Source organism: Oncorhynchus nerka, linkage group LG22 (genome assembly GCF_034236695.1).
Source record: "Oncorhynchus nerka isolate Pitt River linkage group LG22, Oner_Uvic_2.0, whole genome shotgun sequence".
Lineage (NCBI taxonomy): Eukaryota > Metazoa > Chordata > Actinopteri > Salmoniformes > Salmonidae > Oncorhynchus > Oncorhynchus nerka.
Genome location: NC_088417.1, coordinates 20991285 through 21009038, shown reverse-complemented (window position 1 = coordinate 21009038; position 17754 = coordinate 20991285). Strand labels below are relative to the sequence as shown.

The following is a 17754-nucleotide window of genomic DNA, read 5'->3' as shown; positions in this document are numbered from 1 at the left end:
ATGTGGCCTGATTCCAGAGGGACTTTCTCTGAAGAGAGATTGGCTCCATTGGTCCCATTCCATCTGCTCTGGTCCTGGGGGGTGGATGTTAGGATGGGACTCTACTCTGGTCCTGGGGGGTGGATGTTAGGATGGGACTCTACTCTGGTCCTGGGGGGTGAATGTTAGGATGGGACTCTACTCTGGTCCTGGGGGGGGATGAATGTTAGGATGGGACTACTCTGGTCCTGGGGGAGAATGTCAGGATGGGACTCTACTCTGGTCCTGGGGGGGGTTAATGGTAGGATGGGACTACTCTGGTCCTGGGGGGATGAATGTTAGGATGGGACTCTACTCTTGTCCTGGGGGGGATGAATGTTAGGATGGGACTCTACTCTGGTCCTGGGGGGATGAATGTTAGGATGGGACTACTCTGGTCCTGGGGGAGAATGTTAAGATGGGACTCTACTCTGGTCCTGGGGGTGAATGTCAGGATGGGACTCTACTCTGGTCCTGGGGGGGGGTTAATGGTAGGATGGGACTACTCTGGTCCTGGGGGATGAATGTTAGGATGGGACTCTACTCTTGTCCTGGGGGATGAATGTTAGGATGGGACTCTACTCTGGTCCTGGGGGGGATGAATGTTAGGATGGGACTACTCTGGTCCTGGGGGAGAATGTTAAGATGGGACTCTACTCTGGTCCTGGGGGTGAATGTTTGGATGGGACTCTACTCTGGTCCTGGGGGTGGGTGAATGTTAGGATGGGACTCTGCTCTGGTCCTGAGGGGTGAATGTTTGGATGGGACTCTACTCTGGTCCTGGGGGTAATGGTAGGATGGGACTACTCTGGTCCTGGTGGGATGAATGTTAGGATGGGACTCTACTCTTGTCCTGGGGGATGCATGTTAGGATGGGACTACTCTGGTCCTGGGGGAGAATGTTAGGATGGACTCTACTCTTGTCCTGGGGGGGATGAATGTTAGGATGGGACACTACTCTGGTCCTGTGGGGATGAATGTTAGCATGGGACTCTACTCTGGTCCTGGGGGGTGAATGTTAGGATGGGACTCTACTCTGGTCCTGGGGGTGAATGTTAGGATGGGACTCTACTCTGGTCCTGGGGGTGAATGTTAGGATGGGACTCTGCTCTGGTCCTGGGGGTGAATGTTTGGATGGGACTCTACTCTGGTCCTGGGGGTGAATGTTTGGATGGGACTCTACTCTGGTCCTGGGGGGTGGGTAAATGTTAGGATGGGACTCTGCTCTGGTCCTGAGGGGTGGATGTTAGGATGGGACTCTGCTCTGGTCCTGGATGGGACTCCTGCTCTGGTCCTGGTGAATGTTAGGATGGGACTCTGCTCTGTGAATGTTAGGATGGGACTCTGCTCTGGTACTGGGGGTGAATGTTAGGATGGGACTCTGCTCTGGTCCTGGGGGTGAATGTTAGGATGGGACTCTACTCTGGTCCTGGGGGTGAATGTTAGGATGGGACTCTACTCTGGTCCTGGGGGTGAATGTTAGGATTGGACTCTACTCTGGTCCTGGGGGGGATGAATGTTCGGATGGGACTACTCTGGTCCTGGGGGTGAATGTTAGGATGGGACTCTACTCTGGTCCTGGAGGGGGGTGAATGTTAGGATGGGACTACTCTGGTCCTGGGGGATGAATCTTAGGATGGGACTCTACTCTGGTCCTGGGGGGTGAATGTTTGGATGGGACTCTACTCTGGTCCTGGGGGTGAATGTTAGGATGGGACTCTACTCTGGTCCTGGGGGTGAATGTTAGGATGGGACACTACTCTGGTCCTGAGGCGTGGATGTTAGGATGGGACTCCTCTGGTCCTGGGGGTGAATGTTAGGATGGGATGACTCTACTCTGGTCCTGGGGGGGTTAGATGAATGTTAGGATGGGACTCCTCTGGTCCTGGGGGTGAATGTTAGGATGGGACTCTACTCTGGTCCTGGGGGTGAATGTTAGGATGGGACTCTACTCTGGTCCTGGGGGGTGAATGTTAGGATGGGACTCTACTCTGGTCCTGGGGGGGATGTTAGGATGGGACTCTACTCTGGTCCTGGGGGTTAGGATGGGACTCTACTCTGGTCCTGGGGGTGAATGTTAGGATGGGACTCTACTCTGGTCCTGGGGGGATGAATGTTAGGATGGGACTACTCTGGTCCTGGGGGAGAATGTTAGGATGGGACTCTACTCTGGTCCTGGGGGTTAATGGTAGGATGGGACTGGTCCTGGGGAATGTTAGGATGGGACTACTCTGGTCCTGGGGGGATGAATGTTAGGATGGGACTCTACTCTGGTCCTGGGGGGGATGATGGGATGTTGTTAGGATGGGACTCTACTCTTGTCCTGGGGGGATGAATGTTAGGATGGGACTACTCTGGTCCTGGGGGAGAATGTTAGGATGGGACTCTACTCTTGTCCTGGGGGGATGAATGTTAGGATGGGACTACTCTGGTCCTGGGGGAGAATGTTAGGATGGGACTCTACTCTGGTCCTGGGGGTTCATGGTAGGATGGGACTACTCTGGTCCTGGGGGAGAATGTTAGGATGGGACTACTCTGGTCCTGGGGGAGAGTGTTATGATGGGACTACTCTGGTCCTGGGGGAGAATGTTAGGATGGGACTCTACTCTGGTCCTGGGGGTTAATGGTAGGATGGGACTACTCTGGTCCTGGGGGAGAATGTTAGGATGGGACTACTCTGGGCCTGGGGGGGATGAATGTTAGGATGGAACTCTACTCTTGTCCTGGGGGGATGAATGTTAGGATGGGACTACTCTGGTCCTGGGGGAGAATGTTAGGATGGGACACTACTCTGGTCCTGTGGGGGATGAATGTTAGCATGGGACTCTACTCTTGTCCTGGGGGTGAATGTTAGGATGGGACTCTACTCTGGTCCTGGGGGTGAATGTTAGGATGGGACTCCTCTGGTCCTGGGGGTGAATGTTAGGATGGGACTCTACTCTGGTCCTGGGGGGGATGAATGTTAGGATGGGACTCCTCTGGTCCTGGGGTGTGAATGTTAGGATGGGACTCTACTCTGGTCCTGGGGGTGAATGTTAGGATGGGACTCTACTCTGGTCCTGGGGGTTAATGTTAGGATGGGACTACTCTGGTCCTGGGGGAGAATGTTAGGATGGGACTCTACTCTGGTCCTGGGGGTGGATGTTAGGATGGGACTCTACTCTGGTCCTGGGGGGTGGGTGAATGTTAGGATGGGACTCTACTCTGGTCCTGGGGGTGAATGTTAGGATGGGACTCTACTCTTGTCCTGGGGGGGATGAATGTTAGGATGGGACTACTCTGGTCCTGGGGGAGAATGTTAGGATGGGACTCTACTCTGGTCCTGGGGGGGTTAATGGTAGGATGGGACTACTCTGGTCCTGGGGGAGAATGTTAGGATGGGACTACTCTGGTCCTGGGGGAGAATGTTAGGATGGGACTACTCTGGTCCTGGGGGGTTAATGGTAGGATGGGACTACTCTGGTCCTGGGGGATGAATGTTAGGATGGGACTCTACTCTTGTCCTGGGGGATGAATGTTAGGATGGGACTACTCTGGTCCTGGGGGAGAATGTTAGGATGGGACTCTACTCTTGTCCTGGGGGGGATGAATGTTAGGATGGGACTCTACTCTGGTCCTGGGGGGTGAATGGTAGGATGGGACTACTCTGGTCCTGGTGGGATGAATGTTAGGATGGGACTCTACTCTGTCCTGGGGGATGCATGTTAGGATGGGACTACTCTGGTCCTGGGGGAGAAAATGTTAGGATTACTCTTGTCCTGGGGGGATGAATGTTAGGATGGGACTCTACTCTGGTCCTGGGGGATGAATGTTAGCATGGGACTCTACTCTGGTCCTGGGGGTGAATGTTAGGATGGGACTCTACTCTGGTCCTGGGGGTAAATGTTAGGATGGGACTCTACTCTGGTCCTGGAGGGTGAATGTTTGGATGGGACTCTACTCTGGTCCTGGGGGTGGTGAATGTTAGGATGGGACTCTGCTCTGGTCCTGGGTGGATGTTAGGATGGGACTCCTCTGGTCCTGGGGGTGAATGTTAGGATGGGACTCTACTCTGGTCCTGGGGGTGAATGTTAGGATGGGACTCTACTCTGGTCCTGGGGGTGAATGTTAGGATGGGACTCTGCTCTGGTCCTGGGGGTGAATGTTTGGATGGGACTCTACTCTGGTCCTGGGGGGGTGAATGTTTGGATGGGACTCTACTCTGGTCCTGGGGGTGTGAATGTTAGGATGGGACTCTGCTCTGGTCCTGAGGGGTGGATGTTAGGATGGGACTCTGCTCTGGTCCTGGGGGTGAATGTTAGGATGGGACTCTGCTCTGGTCCTGGGGGTGAATGTTTGGATGGGACTCTACTCTGGTCCTGGGGGTGAATGTTAGGATGGGACTCTACTCTGGTCCTGGGGGGGATGAATGTTAGGATGGGACTCTCTCTGGTCCTGGGGTGTGAATGTTAGGATGGGACTCTACTCTGGTCCTGGGGGTGAATGTTAGGATGGGACTCTACTCTGGTCCTGGGGGATTAATGTTAGGATGGGACTACTCTGGTCCTGGGGGAGAATGTTAGGATGGGACTCTACTCTGGTCCTGGGGGTGGATGTTAGGATGGGACTACTCTGGTCCTGGGGGTGGGTGAATGTTAGGATGGGACTCTACTCTGGTCCTGGGGGTGAATGTTAGGATGGGACTCTACTCTGGTCCTGGGGGATGAATGTTAGGATGGGACTACTCTGGTCCTGGGGGAGAATGTTAGGATGGGACTCTACTCTGGTCCTGGGGGGAATTAATGGTAGGATGGGACTACTCTGGTCCTGGGGGAGAATGTTAGGATGGGACTACTCTGGTCCTGGGGGAGAATGTTAGGATGGGACTACTCTGGTCCTGGGGGGGGGTTAATGGTAGGATGGGACTACTCTGGGCCTGGGGGGATGAATGTTAGGATGGGACTCTACTCTTGTCCTGGGTGGGATGAATGTTAGGATGGGACTACTCTGGTCCTGGGGGGAGAATGTTAGGATGGGACTCTACTCTTGTCCTGGGGGGGATGAATGTTAGGATGGGACACTACTCTGGTCCTGGGGGGTGAATGTTAGGATGGGACTACTCTGGTCCTGGGGGATGAATGTTAGGATGGGACTCTACTCTTGTCCTGGGGGATGCATTTTAGGATGGGACTACTCTGGTCCTGGGGGGAGAATGTTAGGATTACTCTTGTCCTGGGGGGGATGAATGTTAGGATGGGACACTACTCTGGTCCTGTGGGGGATGAATGTTAGCATGGGACTCTACTCTGGTCCTGGGGGGTGAATGTTAGGATGGGACTCTACTCTGGTCCTGGGGGTGAATGTTAGGATGGGACTCTACTCTGGTCCTGGAGGGTGAATGTTTGGATGGGACTCTACTCTGGTCCTGGGGGGTGGATGAATGTTAGGATGGGACTCTGCTCTGGTCCTGGGGGGTGAATGTTAGGATGGGACTCTACTCTGGTCCTGGGGGGTGAATGTTAGGATGGGACTCTACTCTGGTCCTGGGGGATGAATGTTCTGGATGGGACTCTACTCTGGTCCTGGGGGTGAATGTTAGGATGGGACTCTACTCTGGTCCTGGAGGGGGTGAATGTTAGGATGGGACTCTACTCTGGTCCTGGGGGATGAATGTTAGGATGGGACTCTACTCTGGTCCTGGGGGTGAATGTTTGGATGGGACTCTACTCTGGTCCTGGGGGTGAATGTTAGGATGGGACTCTACTCTGGTCCTGGGGGTGAATGTTAGGATGGGACTCTACTCTGGTCCTGGGGGGTGGATGTTAGGATGGGACTCTCTGGTCCTGGGGGGTGAATGTTAGGATGGGACTCCACTCTGGTCCTGGGGGGATGAATGTTAGGATGGGACTCTACTCTGGTCCTGGGGGTGAATGTTAGGATGGGACTCTACTCTGGTCCTGGGGGTGAATGTTAGGATGGGACTCTACTCTGGTCCTGGGGGGGATGAATGTTAGGATGGGACTACTCTGGTCCTGGGGGTGAATGTTAGGATGGGACTCTACTCTGGTCCTGGGGGGGTGAATGTTTGGGATGGGACTCTACTCTGGTCCTGGGGGTGAATGTTAGGATGGGACTCTACTCTGGTCCTGGGGGGGAATGTTAGGATGGGACTACTCTGGTCCTGGGGGTGAATGTTAGGATGGGACTCTACTCTGGTCCTGGGGGGTGGATGTTAGGATGGGACTCTACTCTGGTCCTGGGGGAAATGTCCTGGGGGATGAATGTTAGGATGGGACTCTACTCTTGTCCTGGGGGATGAATGTTAGGATGGGACTCTACTCTGGTCCTGGGGGTGAATGTTAGGATGGGACTCTACTCTGGTCCTGGGGGTAAATGTTAGGATGGGACTCTACTCTGGTCCTGGAGGGTGAATGTTTGGATGGGACTCTACTCTGGTCCTGGGGGTGGGTGAATGTTAGGATGGGACTCTGCTCTGGTCCTGATGGGGGGATGTTAGGATGGGACTCCTCTGGTCCTGGGGGTGAATGTTAGGATGGGACTCTACTCTGGTCCTGGGGGTGGGTGAATGTTAGGATGGGACTCTGCTCTGGTCCTGGGGGTGAATGTTAGGATGGGACTCTGCTCTGGTCCTGGGGGTGAATGTTAGGATGGGACTCTGCTCTGGTCCTGGGGGGTGAATGTTAGGATGGGACTCTGCTCTGGTCCTGGGGGTGAATGTTAGGATGGGACTCTACTCTGGTCCTGGGGGGTGAATGTTAGGATGGGACTCTACTCTGGTCCTGGGGGTGAATGTTAGGATGGGACTCTACTCTGGTCCTGGGGGATGAATGTTCGGATGGGACTACTCTGGTCCTGGGGGTGAATGTTAGGATGGGACTCTACTCTGGTCCTGGAGGGGGGTGAATGTTAGGATGGGACTACTCTGGTCCTGGGGGATGAATCTTAGGATGGGACTCTACTCTGGTCCTGGGGGGTGAATGTTTGGATGGGACTCTACTCTGGTCCTGGGGGTGAATGTTAGGATGGGACTCTACTCTGGTCCTGGGGGTGAATGTTAGGATGGGACTCTACTCTGGTCCTGGGGGTGGATGTTAGGATGGGACTCCTCTGGTCCTGGGGGTGAATGTTAGGATGGGACTCTACTCTGGTCCTGGGGGGATGAATGTTAGGATGGGACTCCTCTGGTCCTGGGGGTGAATGTTAGGATGGGACTCTACTCTGGTCCTGGGGGTGAATGTTAGGATGGGACTCTACTCTGGTCCTGTTAGGATGGGACTACTCTGGTCCTGGGGGAGAATGTTAGGATGGGACTCTACTCTGGTCCTGGGGGGTGAATGTTTGGATGGGACTCTACTCTGGTCCTGGGGGTGAATGTTAGGATGGGACTCTACTCTGGTCCTGGGGGATGAATGTTAGGATGGGACTACTCTGGTCCTGGGGGGAGAATGTTAGGATGGGACTCTACTCTGGTCCTGGGGGGAATGTTAGGATGGGACTACTCTGGTCCTGGGGGAGAATGTTAGGATGGGACTCTACTCTGGTCCTGGGGGGATGAATGTTAGGATGGGACACTACTCTGGTCCTGGGGGGTGAATGGTAGGATGGGACTACTCTGGTCCTGGGGGATGAATGTTAGGATGGGACTCTACTCTGGTCCTGGGGGGATGAATGTTAGGATGGGACTACTCTGGTCCTGGGGGAGAATGTTAGGATGGGACTCTACTCTTGTCCTGGGGGGATGAATGTTAGGATGGGACTACTCTGGTCCTGGGGGAGAATGTTAGGATGGGACTCTACTCTGGTCCTCGGGGGTGAATGTTAGGATGGGACTACTCTGGTCCTTGGGGGATGGACTACTCTGGTCCTGGGGGAGAATGTTAGGATGGGACTCTACTCTGGTCCTGGGGGGAATGGTAGGATGGGACTACTCTGGTCCTGGGGGGAGAATGTTAGGATGGGACTACTCTGGTCCTGGGGGATGAATGTTAGGATGGGACTCTACTCTTGTCCTGGGGGGATGAATGTTAGGATGGGACTACTCTGGTCCTGGGGGAGAATGTTAGGATGGGACTCTACTCTGGTCCTGGGGGATGAATGTTAGGATGGGACTCTACTCTGGTCCTGGGGGTGAATGTTAGGATGGGACTCTACTCTGGTCCTGGGGTGAATGTTAGGATGGGACTCCTCTGGTCCTGGGGGTGAATGTTAGGATGGGACTCTACTCTGGTCCTGGGGGGATGAATGTTAGGATGGGACTCCTCTGGTCCTGGGGTGTGAATGTTAGGATGGGACTCTACTCTGGTCCTGGGGGTGAATGTTAGGATGGGACTCTACTCTGGTCCTGGGGGATGAATTAATGTTAGGATGGGACTACTCTGGTCCTGGGGGAGAATGTTAGGATGGGACTCTACTCTGGTCCTGGGGGGATGGATGTTAGGATGGGACTCTACTCTGGTCCTGGGGGTGAATGTTAGGATGGGACTCTACTCTGGTCCTGGGGGGAATGTTTGGATGGGACTCTACTCTGGTCCTGGGGGTGGGTGAATGTTAGGATGGGACTCTACTCTGGTCCTGGGGGTGAATGTTAGGATGGGACTCTGCTCTGGTCCTGGGGGTGAATGTTAGGATGGGACTCCTGGTCCTGGGGGTGACTCTTGTCCTGGGGGGATGAATGTTAGGATGGGACTACTCTGGTCCTGGGGGAGAATGTTAGGATGGGACTCTACTCTGGTCCTGGGGGGTTAATGTTAGGATGGGACTACTCTGGTCCTGGGGGTGGATGTTAGGATGGGACTCTACTCTGGTCCTGGGGGGTGAATGTTAGGATGGGACTCTACTCTGGTCCTGGGGGGTGAATGTTTGGATGGGACTCTACTCTGGTCCTGGGGGGGGTGAATGTTAGGATGGGACTCTGCTCTGGTCCTGAGGGGTGGATGTTAGGATGGGACTCTGCTCTGGTCCTGGGGGTGAATGTTAGGATGGGACTCTACTCTGGTCCTGGGGGTGAATGTTAGGATGGGACTCTGCTCTGGTCCTGGGGGTGAATGTTAGGATGGGACTCTACTCTTGTCCTGGGGGATGAATGTTAGGATGGGACTACTCTGGTCCTGGGGGAGAATGTTAGGATGGGACTCTACTCTGGTCCTGGGGGGGTTAATGGTAGGATGGGACTACTCTGGTCCTGGGGGAGAATGTTAGGATGGGACTACTCTGGTCCTGGGGGAGAATGTTAGGATGGGACTACTCTGGTCCTGGGGGTGGTCCTGGGGGTTAATGGTAGGATGGGACTACTCTGGGCCTGGGGGGATGAATGTTAGGATGGGACTCTACTCTGGTCCTGGGGGTGAATGTTAGGATGGGACTACTCTGGTCCTGGGGGAGAATGTTAGGATGGGACTCTACTCTGGTCCTGGGGGATGAATGTTAGGATGGGACTCTACTCTGGTCCTGGGGGGATGAATGTTAGGATGGGACTCTACTCTGGTCCTGGGGGTGATGTTAGGATGGGACTCCTGGGTCCTGGGGGTGAATGTTAGGATGGGACTCTACTCTGGTCCTGGGGGTGAATGTTAGGATGGGACTCTACTCTGGTCCTGGGGGTGAATGTTAGGATGGGACTCTACTCTGGTCCTGGGGGTGAATGTTAGGATGGGACTCTACTCTGGTCCTGGGGGTGAATGTTTGGATGGGACTCTACTCTGGTCCTGGGGTGAATGTTAGGATGGGACTCTGCTCTGGTCCTGGGGTGAATGTTAGGATGGGACTCTACTCTGGTCCTGGGGGTGAATGTTAGGATGGGACTCTGCTCTGGTCCTGGGGGGTGAATGTTAGGATGGGACTCTACTCTGTCCTGAATGAATGTTAGGATGGGACTACTCTGGTCCTGGGGGTGAATGTTAGGATGGGACTCTACTCTGGTCCTGGGGGTGAATGTTAGGATGGGACTCTACTCTGGTCCTGGGGGTGAATGTTAGGATGGGACTCTACTCTGGTCCTGGGGGTGAATGTTAGGATGGGACTCTACTCTGGTCCTGGGGGGGGTGAATGTTAGGATGGGACTCTGCTCTGGTCCTGGGGGTGATGTTAGGATGGGACTCTGCTCTGGTCCTGGGGGTGAATGTTAGGATGGGACTCTACTCTGGTCCTGGGGGTGAATGTTAGGATGGGACTCTGCTCTGGTCCTGGGGGTGAATGTTAGGATGGGACTCTACTCTGGTCCTGGGGGTGAATGTTAGGATGGGACTCTGCTCTGGTCCTGGGGGTGAATGTTAGGATGGGACTCTACTCTGGTCCTGGGGGGGTGAATGTTAGGATGGGACTCTACTCTGGTCCTGGGGGAGAATGTTAGGATGGGACTCTACTCTGGTCCTGGGGGTGAATGTTAGGATGGGACTACTCTGGTCCTGGGGGTGAATGTTAGGATGGGACTCTACTCTGGTCCTGGGGGGGATGAATGTTAGGATGGGACTCTACTCTGGTCCTGGGGGGATGAATGTTAGGATGGGACTACTCTGGTCCTGGGGGGTGAAATGTTAGGATGGGACTCTACTCTGGTCCTGGGGGGTGGATGTTAGGATGGGACTCTACTCTGGTCCTGGGGGTGAATGTTAGGATGGGACTCTACTCTGGTCCTGGGGGTGAATGTTAGGATGGGACTCTACTCTGGTCCTGGGGGGATGAATGTTAGGATGGGACTCCTCTGGTCCTGGGGGGATGAATGTTAGGATGGGACTACTCTGGTCCTGGGGGGGTGAATGTTAGGATGGGACTCTACTCTGGTCCTGGGGGTGAATGTTAGGATGGGACTCTACTCTGGTCCTGGGGGGTGAATGTTAGGATGGGACTCTACTCTGGTCCTGGGGGGGTGAATGTTAGGATGGGACTCTACTCTGGTCCTGGGGGTGGATGTTAGGATGGGACTCTACTCTGGTCCTGGGGGTGAATGTTAGGATGGGACTCTACTCTGGTCCTGGGGGTGAATGTTAGGATGGGACTGGGACTCTACTCTGGTCCTGGGGGTGGATGTTAGTCCTGGTCCTGGGGGTGAATGTTAGGATGGGACTCTACTCTGGTCCTGGGGGGTGAATGTTAGGATGGGACTCTACTCTGGTCCTGGGGGTGAATGTTAGGATGGGACTCTACTCTGGTCCTGGGGGGGATGAATGTTAGGATGGGACTACTCTGGTCCTGGGGGAGAATGTTAGGATGGGACTCTACTCTGGTCCTGGGGGGGATGAATGTTAGGATGGGACTACTCTGGTCCTGGGGGAGAATGTTAGGATGGGACTCTACTCTGGTCCTGGGGGGTTAATGTTAGGATGGGACTACTCTGGTCCTGGGGGAGAATGTTAGGATGGGACTCTACTCTGGTCCTGGGGGAGAATGTTAGGATGGGACTCTACTCTGGTCCTGGGGGGAATGGTAGGATGGGACTACTCTGGTCCTGGGGGATGAATGTTAGGATGGGACTCTACTCTGGTCCTGGGGGGTGAATGTTAGGATGGGACTACTCTGGTCCTGGGGGAGAATGTTAGGATGGGACTCTACTCTTGTCCTGGGGGGTGAATGTTAGGATGGGACTCTACTCTGGTCCTGGGGGATGAATGTTAGGATGGGACTCTACTCTGATCCTGGGGGGATTAATGTTAGGATTGGACTACTCTGGTCCTGGGGGAGAATGTTAGGATGGGACTCTACTCTGGTCCTGGGGGGTGAATGTTAGGATGGGACTCTGCTCTGGTCCTGGGGGTCCTGTTAGGATGGGACTCTACTCTAGTCCTGGGGGTGAATGTTAGGATGGGACTCTACTCTGGTCCTGGGGGTGAATGTTAGGATGGGACTCTACTCTGGTCCTGGGGGATGAATGTTAGGATGGGACTACTCTGGTCCTGGGGGAGAATGTTAGGATGGGACTCTACTCTTGTCCTGGGGGGATGAATGTTAGGATGGGACTACTCTGGTCCTGGGGGAGAATGTTAGGATGGGACTCTACTCTGGTCCTGGGGGGTTAATGGTAGGATGGGACTACTCTGGTCCTGGGGGTGAATGTTAGGATGGGACTACTCTGGTCCTGGGGGAGAATGTTAGGATGGGACTACTCTGGTCCTGGGGGGGTTAATGGTAGGATGGGACTACTCTGGGCCTGGGGGTGAATGTTAGGATGGGACTCTACTCTTGTCCTGGGGGGCTGAATGTTAGGATGGGACTACTCTGGTCCTGGGGGAGAATGTTAGGATGGGACTCTACTCTGTCCTGTGGGGGTGAATGTTAGGATGGGACACTACTCTGGTCCTGGGGGGATGAATGTTAGGATGGGACTCTACTCTGGTCCTGGGGGGATGAATGTTAGGATGGACTACTCTGGTCCTGGGGGATGTTAGGATGGGACTCTACTCTGGTCCTGGGGGTGAATGTTAGGATGGGACTCTACTCTGGTCCTGGGGGGTGAATGTTAGGATGGGACTCCTCTGGTCCTGGGGGTGAATGTTAGGATGGGACTCTACTCTTGTCCTGGGGGGGATGAATGTTAGGATGGGACACTACTCTGGTCCTGAGGGGTGGATGTTAGGATGGGACTCATCTGGTCCTGGGGGTGAATGTTAGGATGGGACTCTACTCTGGTCCTGGGGGGTGAATGTTAGGATGGGACTCTACTCTGGTCCTGGGGGGGATTAATGTTAGGATGGGACTACTCTGGTCCTGGGGGGAGAATGTTAGGATGGGACTCTACTCTGGTCCTGGGGGGTGAATGTTAGGATGGGACTCTACTCTGGTCCTGGGGGGTGAATGTTTGGATGGGACTCTACTCTGGTCCTGGGGGGTGGGTGAATGTTAGGATGGGACTCTGCTCTGGTCCTGAGGGGTGGATGTTAGGATGGGACTCTGCTCTGGTCCTGGGGGGTGAATGTTAGGATGGGACTCTACTCTGGTCCTGGGGGGTGAATGTTAGGATGGGACTCTGCTCTGGTCCTGGGGGGTGAATGTTAGGATGGGACTCTACTCTGGTCCTGGGGGGTGAATGTTAGGATGGGACTCTACTCTGGTCCTGGTGCGTGAATGTTAGGATGGGACTCTACTCTGGTCCTGGAGGGGGGTGAATGTTAGGATGGGACTACTCTGGTCCTGGGGGATGAATCTTAGGATGGGACTCTAATCTGGTCCTGGGGGGTGAATGTTTGGATGGGACTCTACTCTGGTCCTGGGGGTGAATGTTAGGATGGGACTCTACTCTGGTCCTGGGGGTGAATGTTAGGATGGGACTCTACTCTGGTCCTGAGGGGTGGATGTTAGGATGGGACTCCTCTGGTCCTGGGGGGTGAATGTTAGGATGGGACTCTACTCTGGTCCTGGGGGGGATGAATGTTAGGATGGGACTCCTCTGGTCCTGGGGGTGAATGTTAGGATGGGACTCTGCTCTGGTCCTGGGGGTGAATGTTAGGATGGGACTCTGCTCTGGTCCTGGGGGTGAATGTTAGGATGGGACTCTACTCTGGTCCTGGGGGATGAATGTTAGGATGGGACTCTACTCTGGTCCTGGGGGGATGAATGTTAGGATGGGACTACTCTGGTCCTGGGGGTGAATGTTAGGATGGGACTCTACTCTGGTCCTGGGGGGGTGAATGTTAGGATGGGACTCTACTCTGGTCCTGGGGGTGAATGTTAGGATGGGACTCTACTCTGGTCCTGAGGGGTGGATGTTAGGATGGGACTCCACTGGTCCTGGGGGTGAATGTTAGGATGGGACTCTACTCTGGTCCTGGGGGTGAATGTTAGGATGGGACTCTACTCTGGTCCTGGGGGATTAATGTTAGGATTGGACTACTCTGGTCCTGGGGGAGAATGTTAGGATGGGACTCTACTCTGGTCCTGGGGGTGAATGTTAGGATGGGACTCTACTCTGGTCCTGGGGGGTGAATGTTAGGATGGGACTCTACTCTGGTCCTGGGGGGGATGAATGTTCGGATGGGACTACTCTGGTCCTGGGGCGTGAATGTTAGGATGGGACTCTACTCTGGTCCTGGAGGGGGGTGAATGTTAGGATGGGACTACTCTGGTCCTGGGGGATGAATGTTAGGATGGGACTCTACTCTGGTCCTGGGGGGATGAATGTTAGGATGGGACTCTACTCTGGTCCTGGGGGGTGAATGTTAGGATGGGACTCTACTCTGGTCCTGGGGGTGAATGTTAGGATGGGACTCTACTCTGGTCCTGAGGGGTGGATGTTAGGATGGGACTCCTCTGGTCCTGGGGGTGAATGTTAGGATGGGACTCTACTCTGGTCCTGGGGGATGAATGTTAGGATGGGACTGGTCCTGGGGGTGAATGTTAGGATGGGACTCTACTCTGGTCCTGGGGGGGTGAATGTTAGGATGGGACTACTCTGGTCCTGGGGGATGAATGTTAGGATGGGACTCTACTCTGGTCCTGGGGGTGAATGTTTGGATGGGACTCTACTCTGGTCCTGGGGGTGAATGTTAGGATGGGACTCTACTCTGGTCCTGAGGGGTGGATGTTAGGATGGGACTCTACTCTGGTCCTGGGGGTGGATGTTAGGATGGGACTACTCTGGTCCTGGGGGTGAATGTTAGGATGGGACTCTACTCTGGTCCTGGGGGGGTGAATGTTAGGATGGGACTCTACTCTGGTCCTGGGGGTGGATGTTAGGATGGGACTCTCTGGTCCTGGGGGTGAATGTTAGGATGGGACTCTACTCTGGTCCTGGGGGTGAATGTTAGGATGGGACTCTACTCTGGTCCTGGGGGTGAATGTTAGGATGGGACTCTACTCTGGTCCTGGGGGTGAATGTTAGGATGGGACTCTGCTCTGGTCCTGGGGGTGAATGTTAGGATGGGACTCTACTCTGGTCCTGGGGGGTGAATGTTAGGATGGGACTCTACTCTGGTCCTGGGGGTGAATGTTAGGATGGGACTCTACTCTGGTCCTGGGGGTGAATGTTAGGATGGGACTCTGCTCTGGTCCTGGGGGTGAATGTTAGGATGGGACTCTGCTCTGGTCCTGGGGGTGAATGTTAGGATGGGACTCTACTCTGGTCCTGGGGGGGTGAATGTTAGGATGGGACTACTCTGGTCCTGGGGGATGAATCTTAGGATGGGACTCTACTCTGGTCCTGGGGGTGAATGTTAGGATGGGACTCTACTCTGGTCCTGGGGGTGAATGTTAGGATGGGACTCTACTCTGGTCCTGGGGGTGGATGTTAGGATGGGACCCTGGGGGTGAATGTTAGGATGGGACTCTACTCTGGTCCTGGGGGGGTGAATGTTAGGATGGGACTCTACTCTGGTCCTGGGGGTGAATGTTAGGATGGGACTCTACTCTGGTCCTGGGGGATGAATGTTAGGATGGGACTCTACTCTGGTCCTGGGGGTGAATGTTAGGATGGGACTCTACTCTGGTCCTGGAGGGGTGAATGTTAGGATGGGACTACTCTGGTCCTGGGGGATGAATGTTAGGATGGGACTCTACTCTGGTCCTGGGGGGTGAATGTTTGGATGGGACTCTACTCTGGTCCTGGGGGTGAATGTTAGGATGGGACTCTACTCTGGTCCTGGGGGTGAATGTTAGGATGGGACTCTACTCTGGTCCTGGGGGTGAATGTTAGGATGGGACTACTCTGGTCCTGGGGGATGAATGTTAGGATGGGACTCTACTCTGGTCCTGGGGGTGAATGTTAGGATGGGACTCTACTCTGGTCCTGGGGGGTGAAATGTTAGGATGGGACTCTACTCTGGTCCTGGGGGTGAATGTTAGGATGGGACTCTACTCTGGTCCTGGGGGTGGATGTTAGGATGGGACTCTACTCTGGTCCTGGGGGTGAATGTTTAGGATGGACTCTACTCTGGTCCTGGGGGATGAATGTTAGGATGGGACTCTACTCTGGTCCTGGGGGGTAATGTTAGGATGGGACTACTCTGGTCCTGGGGGGAGAATGTTAGGATGGGACTCTACTCTGGTCCTGGGGGTGAATGTTAGGATGGGACTCTACTCTGGTCCTGGGGGTGAATGTTAGGATGGGACTCTACTCTGGTCCTGGGGGATGAATGTTAGGATGGGACTCTACTGGTCCTGGGGGTGAATGTTAGGATGGGACTCTACTCTGGTCCTGGGGGGGTGGTCTACTGGTCCTGGGGGATGAATGTTAGGATGGGACTCTACTCTGGTCCTGGGGGTGAATGTTAGGATGGGACTCTGCTCTGGTCCTGGGGGTGAATGTTAGGATGGGACTCTACTCTGGTCCTGGGGGTGAATGTTAGGATGGGACTCTACTCTGGTCCTGGGGGTGAATGTTAGGATGGGACTCTCTGGTCCTGGGGGTGAATGTTAGGATGGGACTCTACTCTGGTCCTGGGGGTGAATGTTAGGATGAACTCTTCTGGTCCTGGGGGTGAATGGGGACTCTACTCTGGTCCTGGGGTGAATGTTAGGATGGGACTCTACTCTGGTCCTGGGGGGTGAATGTTAGGATGGGACTCTACTCTGGTCCTGGGGGTGAATGTTAGGATGGGACTCTACTCTGGTCCTGGGGGTGAATGTTAGGATGGGACTACTCTGGTCCTGGGGGAATGAATGTTAGGATGGGACTCTACTCTGGTCCTGGGGGGTGAATGTTAGGATGGGACTCTACTCTGGTCCTGGGGGGATGAATGTTAGGATGGGACTCTACTCTGGTCCTGGGGGTGAATGTTAGGATGGGACTCTACTCTGGTCCTGGGGGTTAGGATGGGACTCTATCTGGTCCTGGGGGTGAATGTTAGGATGGGACTCTACTCTGGTCCTGGGGGTGAATGTTAGGATGGGACTCTACTCTGGTCCTGGGGGGATGAATGTTAGGATGGGACTCTACTCTGGTCCTGGGGGTGAATGTTAGGATGGGACTCTACTCTGGTCCTGGGGGGGTGAATGTTAGGATGGGACTCTACTCTGGTCCTGGGGGATGAATGTTAGGATGGGACTCTACTCTGGTCCTGGGGGTGAATGTTTGGATGGGACTCTACTCTGGTCCTGGGGGGTGAATGTTAGGATGGGACTCTACTCTGGTCCTGGGGGTGAATGTTAGGATGGGACTCTACTCTGGTCCTGGGGGTGAATGTTAGGATGGGACTGGGGGGGATGAATGTTAGGATGGGACTCTACTCTGGTCCTGGGGGGATGAATGTTAGGATGGGACTCTACTCTGGTCCTGGGGGTGAATGTTAGGATGGGACTCTACTCTGGTCCTGGGGGTGAATGTTAGGATGGGACTCTACTCTGGTCCTGGGGGTGAATGTTAGGATGGGACTCTACTCTGGTCCTGGGGGTGAATGTTAGGATGGGACTACTCTGGTCCTGGGGGTGAATGTTAGGATGGGACTCTACTCTGGTCCTGGGGGTGAATGTTAGGATGGGACTCTCTCCTCTGGTCCTGGGGGGGTGAATGTTAGGATGGGACTCTACTCTGGTCCTGGGGGATGAATGTTAGGATGGGACTACTCTGGTCCTGGGGGTGAATGTTAGATGGGACTCTACTCTGGTCCTGGGGGGGTGAATGTTAGGATGGGACTACTCTGGTCCTGGGGGATGAATGTTAGGATGGGACTCTACTCTGGTCCTGAGGGGTGGATGTTAGGATGGGACTCCTCTGGTCCTGGGGGGTGAATGTTAGGATGGGACTCTACTCTGGTCCTGGGGGATGAATGTTAGGATGGGACTCTACTCTGGTCCTGGGGGTGAATGTTAGGA

The 17754-nt window shown here is 54.6% G+C and overlaps 1 protein-coding gene across 1 annotated transcript in view; it reads left to right on the top strand.

Moving 5' to 3' along the window:
* The window catches only part of cntnap2a (contactin associated protein 2a), a 383710-nt gene that overhangs the window by 238991 nt on the left and 126965 nt on the right, over positions 1-17754 (top strand). The gene's annotated exons all lie outside the window — the stretch shown is intronic.